This window comes from Ooceraea biroi, chromosome 8, assembly GCF_003672135.1.
Source record: "Ooceraea biroi isolate clonal line C1 chromosome 8, Obir_v5.4, whole genome shotgun sequence".
Lineage (NCBI taxonomy): Eukaryota > Metazoa > Arthropoda > Insecta > Hymenoptera > Formicidae > Ooceraea > Ooceraea biroi.
The window spans coordinates 1,652,252-1,668,726 of record NC_039513.1 but is presented as its reverse complement, the minus strand read 5'-3'; positions in this window follow the sequence as shown (position 1 = coordinate 1,668,726).

The following is a 16,475-nucleotide window of genomic DNA, read 5'->3' as shown; positions in this document are numbered from 1 at the left end:
AAAGGTGAGAAGTTTAAAATAAGAAAAACGTCCATTTCATTTGCACCAACCTAATAAAAAGCGATGTGTTTCGGTGGGGCCGAGGGACTTGCACGTGTTCACATTAATGTGCCTTAACTGCAGTCGAGATCGCGCCCCCAACATTTTTTGTCAACTCCTTCCGAGCGAACCAGCCGCATCCCCATTTGCCCTGCGTTCATCGACACCGAAACGAGACGCGGATCCCAACACTACGCCGCTATTTTTGTATGCGTCAATCTCGGGTCAAGAACGTGTATCGAACGCGAACGCACGTTTTAAGAACGTGTATCGAACGCGAACGCACGTTTTAAGAACGTGGAACGAACGTGTTTGAACGTGTACCGAACGAGAACGCACGTTTTAAGAACGTGTATCGAACGTGGAACGAACGAATAGAACTTCGCGCGGCTGATATCATTATAAAGTGACACGCGTATCAGAAAGACGAACCAGTCGATCAACGACACTTGCATCGAAGGAATATCTCTCACCAAATTGGAACATAAAGGATTATCGGGGCGCGCTAGACGATCTTCGAAGTATGTCCGATAGCAAAAGACAGGGCCCTCCAGTCCCCCGAAGAGCATCCCTCCCCCACTCCCCCCGCGCCCCTGCTTCAGCGCCCCTCCACGTCACTCTCCCCCCATACCGCCCCCGCGAAGCTCCAGCCTCGGCGAATGTCCTGGAATAACTCTGGAAGGAGTATGAACCCCTTCCTTCTCCCGCGGAGCTCCGGCCTCGGCGAATCGTCCTGGAATAACTCTGGAAGGAGTACGAACCCCTTCCTGTAGTAACGGATGACCGCGAACGGCTCAACAACAACAGGTACCGAACGTGTATCAAACAGGTAGCGAACGGCTATCGAACGTGTATCAAACAGTTAACGAACGGCTCAGGAACAGGTACGAACGTGTATCAAACAGGTACCAACGGCTCTGCAACGTAATGTAACTATCTTCGCACATATTACGTACGGACCAGTCGATGATTTGTACCCGTCAAAACATGAGCTCCGAAGGACGTAAGAAGGGTGCCGTTACGTCCGAGAAGCGGCGACTCGTCAAGGAGCTGCATGCCCCGTCGAGACGAAATTTTCCACGAAGACGCGTCATAGTTCGAGGATACGATGACCTGTGGCAGGCAGGCTTAGTCGAGATGTGCCCGTACTCACGTTTCAACAGAGATTACCACTACATACTCACCGTCATCGATGTGTTGAGCAAGTATGCATGGGCCGTGCTGCTCAAGAGCAAAGTCGGAAGCGAGACGGCTGCGGCTATCGCCCAGATAATTCAAGAGAGCAAGAGATGTCCGAAAAACTTGCAAACCGATATGGGGAAGGAATTTTACAACACCGACGTGCAACGACTCACGAGGAAACACGACATCAATCATTATTCCACGTATTCGGTGTTGAAGGCATCGGTCGTCGAGCGATTCAATCGTACGCTGAAGAACGCCATGTGGCAGATGTTTACGCTCAATGGGTCTTACAAGTGGGTCGACGAGCTACCGCGGCTCGTCAAGGAGTACAACATCCGAAAACACCGAACGATCGGCATGCGACCCGTCGACGTAACCCCCGCGGAGGTTGAGAGACTTTTAACTACTGTGTACAGCACGATAAAGATAGCGGCTCCAGCAAGGTTCAAAGTAGGCGACTCGGTACGCGTCATCAAATACAAGACGGTCTTCGAGAAGGGTTACGTGCCAAACTGGACCACCGAGGTTTTTCGCATAGCTAAAGTGCAGCGTACCAATCCCATGACCTATCTACTCGAGGACTATCGCGACAAACCGGTCGCCGGAGCGTTCTACGAGCACGAGTTGCATCGCGCGAGGTATCAGGACGTGTACCTCGTGGAGAAAGTACTGCGCAGGAGAGGTGACGAGGTCTACGTGAAGTGGCTGGGATTCGATAGATCGCACAATTCGTGGATACACAAAGACAATGTCGTTTAATACTTTTATTATTATTTTTCACAAACGTATAAAATATATAAATGTATAACTGTACGATAGTATATTGATACAGTATATGAAAATATATGGAATACAATAACTCTTTATTATTATCCTTATCCTTAAAACGACCTGTCTGTTTTCCCGCTGTGCTTATGCACAAATGGTTCGCCGGACCCAGGTTCGCTGGTCAGGTCGCGAGCAGTGAAGGAACGGGGTTTCCATACAACACGTAGCGATACGCCAAGTAGCAATACGACAATTGTGAATTACGACAAATAGATTTATTTACAGACTTATGTACAGTGGACGGCACCGTCGTGTCCGGCGGTGCCTTGCGTGGGTTGATGAGTTCGCCTATCGACGCGGCTCGACGCGTTCGCGCTCGCGGTTTCGGTTGATTCGCGGGGCGTGGTTATTGTCGCGGCGCGAGGATGACACCTGCCCCCCCCCCTCCTACGTTGTTATGACGCGTGCCGCGGATACTAATACGTTGGTGGGTAAATCCCGCGTGGAATCTTGGCCCGTCGTAATGGCGGGTAGGATTCGTACACCGACCGGACCAAGAATACTTGGCGGAGGCGAAGAACGCTTCACCCCGCGCTCGGTGCAGTGACGATAGACGAATGTTCGTCTTACTGGGTATCGTAGTCGAGAACGCTCGACGGAGGCGGAGAACGCTTCACCCCCGGGCACAAATACGGTATGTGACAGGTGCGCACCGGTTTCTATGAGCGGACCGTCGCCGAGAACGCTCGGCGGAGACCAAGTACGCTTGACCCCGCGGACGGTGTGCGGTCGAGAGAATCGGTGGCAAGGATCGGAGCGGTCGTCTCGCTAAGAACCCTTAGCGGAGGCTAAGAACGCTCAATCCCCGTGTTCGGACCTGAGATAGTTTTGAAAACTAGGATCTGGAATCGGTATCGGATAACGGTGATGATCGGGACTTCGGAGCGAAGACCAGATCAGAGCGTCGGATCGGAACGGAATGTCTCTTCTCCGCGGTTTGCAGCCCTTTTATACCGCTTCCCTTGTCTACCGGGGGCGTCGGTGTCGGATTAGCGGTTGGAAAACACTACGGGAAAAATATGACATGACGTCACCTTTCCCGGCGGAGTACATACGAAAATATTATTTGGCGTTTAGTGCCTGGTCCTCGCCCGCCGGATGTTCGGGCGGGCGGCATCGGCGGATAGCCGGCCAGAAATATTACGATGCAGGGGGATGCATCGTTACATCCTACATATTTTACAACGGTATCCGGAAATGTCCCCACGGTAGCGTATCGGTCGTATCGGGTACGACGTAGCGCTTATCGTCGTACGGACTCAGAGCGATTTTGGTCTCGCGAACGGTGTACCCGTTATGCAGCTTCGATATTATACGCGATTGATCTCGAGTCATTTCTATGTGGTCTTTCAAACACTGCATGTAATCATCGAACGCTATCGTTCGCGCGACTATATTCGTCTTGACTCCTTTCGCTTTCTTCGTATCTTTTTTACCGTCTACTTTCAAAGCATACATTTTCGCTGTGAGCCCCACGAATTCCGTCATCATCGCGCCGTTGTTCTCATCTTTCATTAAACCTGGTACCTTTTTATTCGCGAGCGGTATTCCATATACGTTGTCGAATACGTAATCACTCGTATCAAATCGCGCAATGTCGCGTTTCATTTGCTCGTACACGTCCTTGCACTCGAAATGATAAATCAAACTATCGGTATCCGTGTACGTAACCTTACACTTCTCGCGATAAAGGGGTAACATGTATTCGTGGTGAAACTCGTACAAACAGACCTTGGATATGTCGAGGATGCACATACCCACGTAGATCGGTTTGTTGAACTTCACCTCGAGCTTACGCATCTCGATCGCGACCAGGTTTTCCGAAAAGACGCTGCGACTATGGAAATTCGGTTTCGCGATCATTGCCTCCACGCCGTATGGTCCGTTCCATTTCGTTAACAGTTTAACATCCACGTGATTGCGCACGTTCTCCATGGTTTTACCGAATACCGCGTTGTTCATTAGTTTGTACAAATTTTTCTCAAAATCATTTTTCGCTGCCGCTCTAAATCGCGTATTTAGTTCGATGTAATCGCGGAGCCATGGAGATTGCGCGAATTCTAATACCCGGTGTATTTTTGTGACGCGAAGACCGTGACGAGTACACTGCTGCAGGTTGCGGTAATGAATGACGTACCGCTTCTTATCGTACAAAGTTGCGAGCAGCTTATCCTGCCGTTTACCCGGCGGCTTATCGCGCGTCGGGCAGAACGGAAGGTCGACGTGCGCGTCGTGAAGCTGTTGCGGATATTCGAGATTGACTTCGAGAATGTACCCTTTCGATGAATCCGGAGCGATCACTTTCACGTCGAAATTGGAAGTGTCATCGACCCATCGAAATTCGGCATAGGGCAGTGGTTGACACATTGCCCAACCGTACAAGTTATTAACATCAAAGTACATGAGATACGACGAAGGTTTCGATGGGTCGTACGACTGCATGTACTTGTTGTTGGTTTGCACGTACCTGTTCGAACATTGGCTCAGGCCGCCGCGTATACCGCGTTCTATGAACATGACCATATCGATATCGGTAAGAAGTTCAAAATTTATACTCGTATGCTTGAGCATCGCGTCCCACGTAAAACCGGGCAGAGTGTAATAATACGCGGGATCAAGACCGTAACTATTGATGCAGCTATCGCAGAAATTTTCGAATACGTCAGCCAACAAGACATCCGTTTTCAAGTACAAATCGCTGTACTCGCCGAGCGTTCGAATGGCGAACCGCTGCCAGATGTTCTCGGCGTGCGCGTAATCACTCTCGGATACCGTATCACCGGTCAGAGAACTATAGAACGATTCGCGCGGTGGTAGGCGAGTATCTTCTAATTTTTCGGCACAATCCACGTACTCGTAAGGGAACACGCCCTTTTGCGTAAGTAAATCACAGTCGTCAGCCGACAATTTTGCAAATTCGGATCGTACGATTCGGAGTTTATCGTTATTTAAATAGGATGACAATTTATCGAGACTGCTGCTTAGGAATTTAAATGAATCGATGAACCGCAAGTGCATGTGGTTATGCCATGGTGTTTTATTGTCATCGAACCCGTAAACGTGTTTCGTGAACGAAATGTACTTTTCTTTATTAATCGGCAATACATCGACATTGCCCTTGAAATTGCTAGCCAGTTCTTTGACAATGAAATGCGCGTCGTAGCCGGATAAATTATGGAACACTATCGGAATAGTATGCGAATCTCTGTAATTTAGGTTACAATTCGCGTGCGCGGGACCTCTGTACCGACCGGTCAGATGGCAATGATCACGAACCCGCGTGTCGTTCGGCGCGAACGGTTTCTCGCAGATATGACACTGCGTCGTGATATCGAATTTTTCGCGCTCGTCTCGAGTTAATTCTACATACCATGGCACAATGGTCCAGAAACCTCGAAAAAGTGGCCAAAATTCAAGATTTTGTCGGACTTTTCTGAAACTTGGTATTTATGAGTTTTCGGTGTCACTTATAACAAATCTGACGTTAAAAATTCAAAATTCAAAATGGCGGATCCAATATGGCCGTCAATATCTATTAATTTTGATCGGATTGATATAAAATTTGGTATTTGAGGGTTTTCAAGGTCGCTGATAACAAATTTGACACTATAAATTTAAAATTAAAAATAGCAGATCTAGTATAGTGACTATAAGATTTGAAAAATAAGGTTCACGATACACAGGATGTCCCGTAATAATCGCCTAACCTCTCGTATGCCAATAGAGCAGATCGAGATGAACAGAAAAGTCCCATACCATTTTGCGATATTCGCAATAATAATCGAAATATTACAGTCAAGCGAATCCAGAGCGCGCGGAGGAGAGTGCCGAGCCGCTCGAGGTATAGAATTATTATTGCGAATATCGCAAAATGATATGGGACTTTTCTGTTCATCTCGATCTGCTCTATTGGCATACGAGAGGTTAGGCAAATATTACGGGACACGTACCGGATGATTGCGGAACGAGTCGCGCAAACGCGTTTAAAATTTTAATTAGTCTATATCGTTCCTTGAAATCAAAAAGAGCAGCTGGTAGCAGCAAATATAAAAGTTTACTAATATATGATTAAGATGGTATCCAGAAAATTTAATTCCGAAGTGGAGCTTAGGGGAGTTTTAAATTGAAACATTGTCAGATTTGACAAAATCAAAAAATGTCCATCAAAACCTTGCATTTAAAGCCATGTACATTCTTTAAGTTAATTATAACTTATTGATCTAGATTCTACACACTTTTCTCATAAAGAATAAATACTCTGAATATCGGAGTATGGACATATACATACAGGAAAAGCAATTTGACTCAAGTGACTGATCGTAATTTTGACTCAATTTTCTGAATTCAAAGAGCCATAAACTCAATAATAATAATCGAATCACTTTAAAAATTTACACAGATCTACATTCACTTATCCTGATAATAAAAACATAGTGTTATGAACTAATAAATATGGTAGGTGACTTTTGGCCAGTTTTTAGGGGTCTCTGGACCACTGTGCATGGGGACATTTCTCGACAAAGTCGCTTTCGCGCGATACGCTAAACTTCTTAATTCTTCGACGAACCACGATACAATCGATATCACGACGGGATCGGTACCCGGATAGCGAGTCGTCGTCGTAGGAGCACCGCACGTAATACCCGATGCTGAATACCTGGTGACGCTGGTACAGCTTCGGGTCGTCCTCCTCCGTCTTCTGCAGGATGCGTTCCAGATCGGCGTACATGATGAACGGCATTCGCTCCTTCCGGTTGTAGTGTGTAAATTGCAGCCACTTGTCCTCTTCGTTGGGTAAGACGATGGCGCAATCGTTCATCCGTTGGCAATCCACGGAGTGGGCCTCCAACTTCTCATTAGTGTAGAAGTAGTGCAGACATCTGCAAGAATAAAAGAAAGGACCTGTTAATTTCTGGCAATGCTAATTGCTAGCAATAGGTATTTATTCATTATAATAATGCTACTTACCGATCACAAATGTATTTTTGCCCATTCTTCTTATTTATCTGGGAGCTCACCAAGCGGGACAGATTCTTGATGCAAGCGAAATGTCCCACGTTTTTGTCCTGCGCATCTTGCACGTACAGCAGATTCGCGTGCTTATCCATCTTCTCATCGATGAATCGTATCGGTACGATCGTGAGTTGTTCCTCTTCTTTCTTCTTCTCCTGGATGGTATACACGTTTATGGAGATGTCATTCAGACGTTCGAACTTCCCAATGTTCTTCAGCGTTACGGGAAACTCTATGCCCTGGAGATTCAGCACCGTTGTGTAATGCGGATAGGAAGCTGATCGGTTTACGTGTCTTTCCGCCGGGTACAGAGCGGCGACCACCGACCACGCGAAGCACGCATTGTCCATAGAATGCACGTTGATTACGGCCCTCTTCGTCGTGATCTCCTCCGGTAACTTGATGTAATATCCCGCGTGCAAGGGATTGTACTTGTTAATGCTGATTGTCAGGTTCAATATACGCGACAACGCCCACCCGCTATCGCGCTCCTGGAACTCTTCGAGGGTTGTCAAGGTGGGCTCGATCACGTATTGCGCGAACCACTCTTGCAGATCGGATGCAGGGAAGAGGCCACGATTTTTCGTGTTGATACTTTTATTGGCAGTCTTCTTACCCGCCACAAACTCGCCGTTGAACACGGTGTTCACTTTTACGCTGTTGTGTTGTTCAATAGCGTTTGCGCACATGCCTCAGCACTATGCTGCTAGTGTCTTCCAGGAATCGTCGCGGCTCGATGTAATTCGCGTTGATCACCGCACCAGTTAATATACGGTTTTCGAACGCGGTATCAATCTCTCGCCACGAGAGTTCTGCGCTGGAAGGCTGTTCGACGTAATCACCACCGAAATGTATAAAGCGTCTTTCCAAACGCTTCTTCAATCCCTCGAGCCGTGCGATTCGAGCCACTAACGATTGTCTATTTCCGATGGATAGCCGCGGACGCTTGGCACGACTACTTTCTTCCAATTGTTCAATACACTCGTCACATCGTTGCACCCACGTGAGGTATTCGCCCAAGGTAGCAACATTGTTGGCTTCCTCCAACAGGTCATGTTCACTCTGCTCCATGTTTCCGTAGCACTTCTCACTGACAACTTTTCTATGGAGCGCTCGTAACCAACTGTGATGCTAAACCTTTTTTCCGTTTGATTATATGACATCTCCGTCTCTTTCCACCCTGCGGTCGCATATTGGGTATCAACCCTTGCGCAATAACATGTAGCGCTTCTATAAAACAATCTCATGGTTCGCTCCTGGCAATATGTTTAACCTAAACATCTCTTTGACCACAGCCGGCGCTCGCAGAATCGCGTAACGGGATTTTTTTATCTGTTACACATTCCCACGTCTTTGTCGCATTGGTAGCAGCCGCATAGCAACCCTTATTGCTTCTGTAAAACGGTACCTTGGTTCCTAGAGGTTTGTTTCCGTACACATCTCTTTGACGGCAGCCGGGTATCGGCGCTTGAAATTGTATTATCGCTTCTGTACAACAATACTTTGGTTCCTGGAAGATTTGTTTCCATGAACATCTCTTTGACTATAGCCGACGCCACGAAGAATTCTTAATAGCTCTTATCTATACACATTCTCACGCGCGGTAACGTCTTTGTCGCAATTGATAGCAGCCGCATATCGGCGCTAGAAGATACCGTATATAATGTATCGCTTCTGTAAAACATTACCTTGGTTCGTAGATATTTTTGTTTCCGTACACATCCCTTTGACGGTAGCCGGGTACCGGCGCTTGCAATTTTCTTATCGCTTCTGTATAACAATACCATGGTGTTTCTAGTAGTCTGTTTCCATAAACATCCCTTTGACTGGTACCGGCGCTCGAAGACCCCACCGCGTGACGTCATACCCTGCGCCAAGAGAAACTCCCCCTACCCGCGTGACGTCATACCCCGCGCCCAGAGACCCCTCCCCCCACCCCCGCGTGACGTCATACCCCGCGCCCAGAGAAACCCCCCCTCCCCGCACCGCCCTCGGAACCCCTGGTCCAGAACTCCCATATTATCACCTACTAAGCTATTATTAAAACATGTAGTCCTTCTTTTATTTCATGAGGGAAAACGCGCAACAGATATTAACAGAAAAGAATATATTCGACACAAATATACTAAATTAATTTTATTTAAAAACCAATAAAATTGTAACAAAAAGTTATTTTACTGTAAAACATGTAAAACAAAATAATTGTAATAAAATATTTTTATATTATATAAAAAATATTTATTGATTTCTTCAACACTTATTCACTCATTCCTTTCTTTATTTATATTTACATAAATACATAAATATATTACATATTGTGTGTGTACATATACATACCTCTAAAAATCAATCATATATCTTTTCTTTTATATATGCATCAATTGCTTGATTCCATTATCAATTAATTAATTGTCTTTTATTTATTCACTTATTTGTTCATGGAATTTTTACGATACTCGATTTATTCATTCATTTATTAATCGATCAATTAATTATTTATTCATTCTGACTCGTTTATTCATTTATTCTGTTATTTAGTTTTATTTATTTCTTAACTCATGCATTTATTAATTTTTTCTCTGATTTTTCTCATGAAAAAGAGGATTAAAAAGAAAAGATATAACATGATTTATTTGCAGAGGTATATATAGGTACACACACAATGCTCGTATGCGTCAGCAATAGCACGCAGGCGCACTTTCGAGCAGTAACGCACGAGAGAGAGGATCGGATTTTCTGTCTTACTTCATAGAGACACGTTTCAGCCTGCTATTCCTCTTCCATATCTATATGTTCTAAGGACGCGGACGTCCTGTGGCGAGCACTCGCCGATTTGCGCAACAACCTGCGCGACTTCCCCGGGCGTTACGAACTCGTCCAACCCTACGAACCGGAGTTCGGCCATCTTGACAGGGCGATTGACCCTAGCACCATCTTGGAGCATCTCACGCAAGTGCCCCGCTAACGCGTCCGCTTTGGTCCTATTCTCAGGACCACCTATCTCGATGAGAAGGGCGCCGGTATTCGTATACCGGACGCGGGTCTTCTCAAGCTCGATATCAGGCAACTTCGATTTCGCCTTCGTTTCCGCATATGACGGCCCATGCTCCGCGCGCGTAACCGTTACAACGGACGTACGAGGAGGACGACGACGATCGCGTGAAACGCGTTCCTGAGCATCAGGAGGAGCCGGTCTCCACGGGCGTTGAGGATCCACCATCCCTTGTGCAGCCGCGGGTAGATGAGGCTGACGAGCCGGACGACGAGCAGCCCCCACATACGTGGGGGGTAAATCGTAACGCGGATCGTAAACATTCGAATAGAGGGCTTCGTTATACGCGGGCGGAGGCCCCTGACGACCTATCGGCATCGACGGATACGCGCGATCATACTCAGCGTCATAACCCGGCGCCGGGCCATCCGACGGGTAATACGAGTCAGCCACGTACACGGCGGGCTGACTAAAACTGTAATTATCGCGACGATTACCGCGCGAAGTACTGCGAGAGGGCTGACGACGCCCTCGACTAGCACTACGAGACGCGCTGCGATTACGCGGGCCCAACACACTCTGTTGCCTCAACGCGGCCATAACCGTTTGGACAACCGTGTCCGTTATGGTTTGCACATCGGTGAAGGATGGCAACGAATCTCCAGCGGCAGGCCGATTGCCTGCAGGACGACTATCGTCACGCGAACGAGCCGGCGGGTCTGGTCGTACGGGCTTTACCTTTGAACCTACTTCTGACGCAACAACTGCTGGCTTAGACTTCACCGGGGGGGCGGACGCTGGTGGCGGCATAGATGCCTTCGCCATCGCGTCATCATATGCCCGTCGCATATGCTTGTTGGCCTCTTGAAGCGCGTGAAGCTCACGTTGTAAGGAGGTCACGGAGCGACGCGAGTGATCAACCTCGTCGTCGGCTTTCTCTACCGGCAAGAATATAGCCCATACAGCACACAAACGTTAAATCAACGTTTCAGAAACGTTGCATAGCAACATTGCAATGTTCCATCAATATCGCAAAATGTAGATTCGACGTAGAAAAGATATTGCATAAATGTCTAATGTCCGTTGAATTGCAATGTCTTGTAGACATTGCATTATGATAGTTACACATGTTATGTTAAGGATATATATATATCCATGTGTTTTGTGTTGATACCGTCCGCGCCAAAAGTTTCGCGCCTATTCCCGTGCGTTGCTATGCGCTCGCTATAGAGCTCGTCGTTCGAACGCGCCCGTAACCGTTCGGCTAGTTTCGTGCCGCGTCGACCGCTTTCGGCCCCCATCCGCGCATCTTTCTGTTCGAGCCGGGCGTGCCGTGCCTCAGATTCGCTGATCGCCTCGATCGCTCAACACACGCGCTTCAGATTCGCTGATCGCCTCGATCGCTCAACACACGCGCTTCAGATTCGCTGATCGCCTCGATCGCTCAACACACGCGCTTTAGATTCGCTGATCGCCTCGATCGCTCAACACACGCGCTTCAGATTCGCTGATCGCCTCGATCGCTTAACACACGCGCTTCAGATACGCTGATCGCCTCGATCGCTCGATACACGCGATCCATGCCGAGAGATTCGTATAGTAAAGTGGTAGCGTGGATTTTTGTACCCCGTTTAATAAAAGTGTCGTCGTGTGCACAGTTATATAGTAATCAAAAGGAGCATTTTCCTTGACCGTACCGTTCCCGAGTAAAACGCCGGAGAGCACCGTACGGAGGGCACGAGCCTGCAGTTTGTTCGCTATAATACTCTTGGTGTACGCAACATGTTACAAGAACAAACTTTAAATTATTATATAAATATACATTTTATTATTATGCGTACATTATATAAAAATACATAGAGGAGAATCCCCTATTATGAGATATGCTCCTAATATAAGATAATGGGGTTTCTGCTAAACTAGTGAGCATCTGTTAGTTTCACCATGAACTTATTTCTCTTGGTGTAAAATGTATTTAGTGAAAAATTCATTGTTCGTTATTGCGTTTAGCCTTTGCAAGAAAAGGTTTGTGAAATTGTGAACATGTCAAAGGAACTTGAGGTAAGTCTTTAAACCTTGTTTATTATATAATAAAGAAATGGTTGGCAATAAATTCAGTATGCAATGATAGAGTAGAATCGTAGTAACAGGAAAATACACAATTTGTTGAATTGCTTAATTGTGGAGGTTAGATTTCATGATCGTGGAATCGCTAGGCGTGTGGCTCGTATAATGAGATATTCAGGGTACTCTTAATATGAGATAATTATTGCTCGAATTAAGATTATGTAGTGTAATAAAAAGAAAGAAAATACTACTTAAGGTTGAAGAAAAATTAATACGAATTTATATTACGTATTTTTGTGTATTTACTTTTTATAGAATCTGACTATGGAGGTTAGAGATACGAGGAAGCGTCAACAGTGGAATCGTGAAGATTTGGCGAAGGCTGTGGCAGCAGTATTTTTATAAAACTATCTAATAAAATTTTTTACTTGCAATACTGATGTATTTTGCACTTTTAACACCGATTTCTTGAGGTATCTTATATTAGGAGCACACTTTCTCGATCCTGCGTAAAGCTTTTTTCAAATTTTTTTAATTTACAGAAAAAATAATATTTAAATTAGATTTTTCATTTCACCAACCTAAAGCTTATTAAATTCTCTTCAAGATAACGTATTCCATTTTAAAATTCTACCTATAGATTTCCTTACATTCGGCAAATTCGATATGGTATCTCATAAACGGGGACTTTCCTCTATGTATAAAAAATTCATATATATGTTACGGGCAATGTGATTAATCCGGCCATTATGCATAATGGCCGGCCAATATACATAATGCCCGCTTGTTTCGGGCAATGTGATTAATGAAAGAAAAAATGCTGAAATTAATCACTTCGGCCGGCCATTATGAATAATGCCCACGGACAAGCGGCCAATGTGATTAATGGACTAAGGCTTAGTCGCACGAAGGTTATTTTGATTTTAAGCAAAGCACAGAAACAATTTAATGATTTTGCACGAATTTTCAGCTGTTCCAAAGCAAGGTTCTATATTGTAACTTCCACGCAGTACTTTTGGTCACGCCAAAGTTTTTTTTTTTATGTGGAAGAGCACGAGGAGACGGGCTTCGCCCGTCCAAAAGTACTGCGTGGAAGTTACAATATAGAACCTTGCTTTGGAACAGCTGAAAATTCGTGCAAAATCATTAAACTGTTTCTGTGCTTTGCTTAAAATCAAAATAACCTTCGTGCGACTAAGCCTTAGTCCATTAATCACATTGGCCGCTTGTCCGTGGGCATTATTCATAATGGCCGGCCGAAGTGATTAATTCTTTCCTATTAATTACTTTGACCGAGCAAATCGGGTATTATGCATAATGGCCGGCCAATATGCATAATGCCTGATTAATCACATTGCCCGTAACATATATACATACTTTCTCTCTCGACGAGCTTTGGCCTGGACCAGCTATTTTGCAACGATTTTGGCAACCTCTGTCTCAGTCACATCCTTGTAACGAACTCGGATAGTTTCTATTGTAAATTTTACAAAAAAGAAATTATATAGTAGCAAATTACTGTCACTTTATGATAAACTGACAAATAATGAAGGGGAAGTTCCATCCTAAAAATCTGTAATAGTATGACACGCTTATAAATACTTACTGACAAGTAACACTACCCAAGTGTCACACGCCGATTTTGATAAGCTTTGAATATGTTGTTGTCTAGGTCAAAATATGAGATACATATTTTTTTATATCGGCCCGTTTTGCCATTAAGGGGGTGAAACACCCTCTTGAAAAAAATCGGGTTTTATATTTCTTAGCGAATACCGTCGAAACAATAAAACATATAAGAAAAAGTTTCAAGTAAAAGTTTTATGGATTCTAATGTACTTTATAACAGTGCAATCAGATTTTTCGAAAATGTCATATTTTTCGAAATTCCTTTCCCCCTTCACAATTTTTGAAAATTTAAAAATTTATCTTTCAGCAAAACTTCAAGCATATTTAACGACAATTCAACCATATATGATAAGGTCATGTTCTGAAAACGCATTTTTAAAAAATAAGCTAAAAGTACCTCTATATCGCTACATACGCGCCCCGTCTGTATTCTCGTATTTAATACGCTAGTTACTCCTGGCAACAGTTTTTTCGCACAGAGATAACAATGAAGTCGGGGGATTACTTTTAATTAACAAAATAAGTCAGGTTCTCGCCCTCTGCCGGACCCAGAAATGGTCAACGTAGAGCTGACAAGAAAATTTTACTTTTTTTATTTTTTTCAATATTTCTAAATTTGTTTGTTTTTTTCTCTATAATTGCATATATACTAACATTTCTTATAAATTAACATATATTTGTGTGTGTGTGTGTGTGTGTGTGTGCGCGTATGCGTGTGTGTGTGTAGTGTAGTGTAGTGTAGTGTAGTGTAGTGTGATGTGTGTCACCGCAGGGATCAGGACCCCGGAGCTCGTCATTTCCCCGGTATTTTGTGACTCCAAACCCTCCCTGCGGTGTGTGTGTGTGTGCGTGTGTGTTGATCCATAATAATAATCATTACTGTTGATAATTAGTGCAATAATGAGGAGCATTTCTAGTGTCTAACGCAAAGAAATGCTCTATACACATAGATTTTGTGCACCAAGCGCATCTGATAATTGCAATATTATTGCAATCCTTACAGCATGTATCACAATTTTGAAAACAGTACTTCACAGGAGTTTCACATTTATCAGGTTTTTCCATAATATATTCGCTCTTGAACCAGGCATACTTAAACATGTTTACAAATCTAGGGGATGAAAATTGATTATGAATCAATGATTGTATTTTCAAAACATTATTCCTCAAATGCAAATTTACATCATAATTGTATAGTAAGACTAAATCAGAGAACTGTTTCAAGAAATTCTTTCACGGTCTGAATGTATAAACATCAAGTGGCTGAATCATGCCAGTTGCTCCAGCAGGAATCGTCATAATTTTTACGTCCTTCCCACCTTTATCTATGTTGTCAAACTTCTTTTCTGTTTGTCCTGTCCACGAATCCAAACACAGGACAGATCTTTCATCAGCATTAGGTAAGTAAACATCCTCGAACCATTTGATAGTAAGATCTGATGTTAATTTACCGGATGTTGAAGCGAATACAATAATGTTATCAGCTTTATACATGGTTTTTTGAACAATGGGTCCAAACTGGCCACCTATTTCTTGCAGGACTATGAGTAAAGGAGATTTTAAGACTCCACTTGCAGATAGGATTGGTTGTATCGTGTAGCTGTGCGTTAAAGAGTTCAAAGATTGAGCTACACATTCAATTTTTTAAACTCCTTTAAAAGATAACGTACGACCTGCGTGTGTCTCCAAATTAAATCCTGATTGGTCCGAATTGTAGACATTGTCCTCTCCTAATAATGAAATACTCGATTGTACTTTAGTCACAAATTCATTAGCTTCTTCTAGTAATCGTTCATTGTTAGTTAATTGTTTTCGAGTGACAAATTTATTAATTTTTCTGAAAATAATTCTATGCCTTACTTTGAAATTATGAACCCATTTCGTAGAAGCCGTGAATAAATGACAAGACAAATTAGCTTCATCTCTCGCCTTCAAAGCCCATCTTTTCAGATCCAAGTCATGGATAGGTAGCGATTTATCATATGCGCTTTGAAATTGTTCCAATACGTAGTTCGAAATTTGTAATAATTTTTCCATTCTCGTCCCACCTTCAGTGACTTGCGCTTTCCATCTATATAGTAATTTTTTATTCGTAACATTTTTGAATGTATGTTGAACTACCTCAAGACTCTTATTCTTCTTCTTTCCAGAAAGCCAAAATTCAACTGCTCGCCTTTTGTACTCAATATCTATAGTCGCTTTAACTTTCTTACCATCTTTCACAATGACCTCATCATCTTCGTACTCCTCTTCAACTGCGACAGCGTCAGGAAATACACTGTTGTCATCATAGCTCAAAGTATCATAACTCTCCACAAATAGTTGATTGTTGATAGAATCTTTAATTAAATTCTCCAATTAATGGCAAAACGGGCCGATATAAAAAAATATGTATCTCATATTTTGACCTAGACAACAACATATTCAAAGCTTATCAAAATCGGCGTGTGACACTTGGGTAGTGTTACTTGTGAGTCTTGACACTTGAAAAGGGCCCGAACTTGGGTCGAAACGTTGTGTAGCAGTTAATTTTAATAAATTTGCCAGTGTGCGGTCGACAGAGGAAGAAGACTTATTTCTATTATAACATATTTATTAATCGTTGTTCCTCCATGTTTAAATGTCTTCTTTCCATCTTTTCAAGTCCTTTAGGCTTTTTAAGCGTGAACAACCTTTTCTTTGTAGATTCTTTAAACTCCATTTAGGATGTTGCTTTGCGATA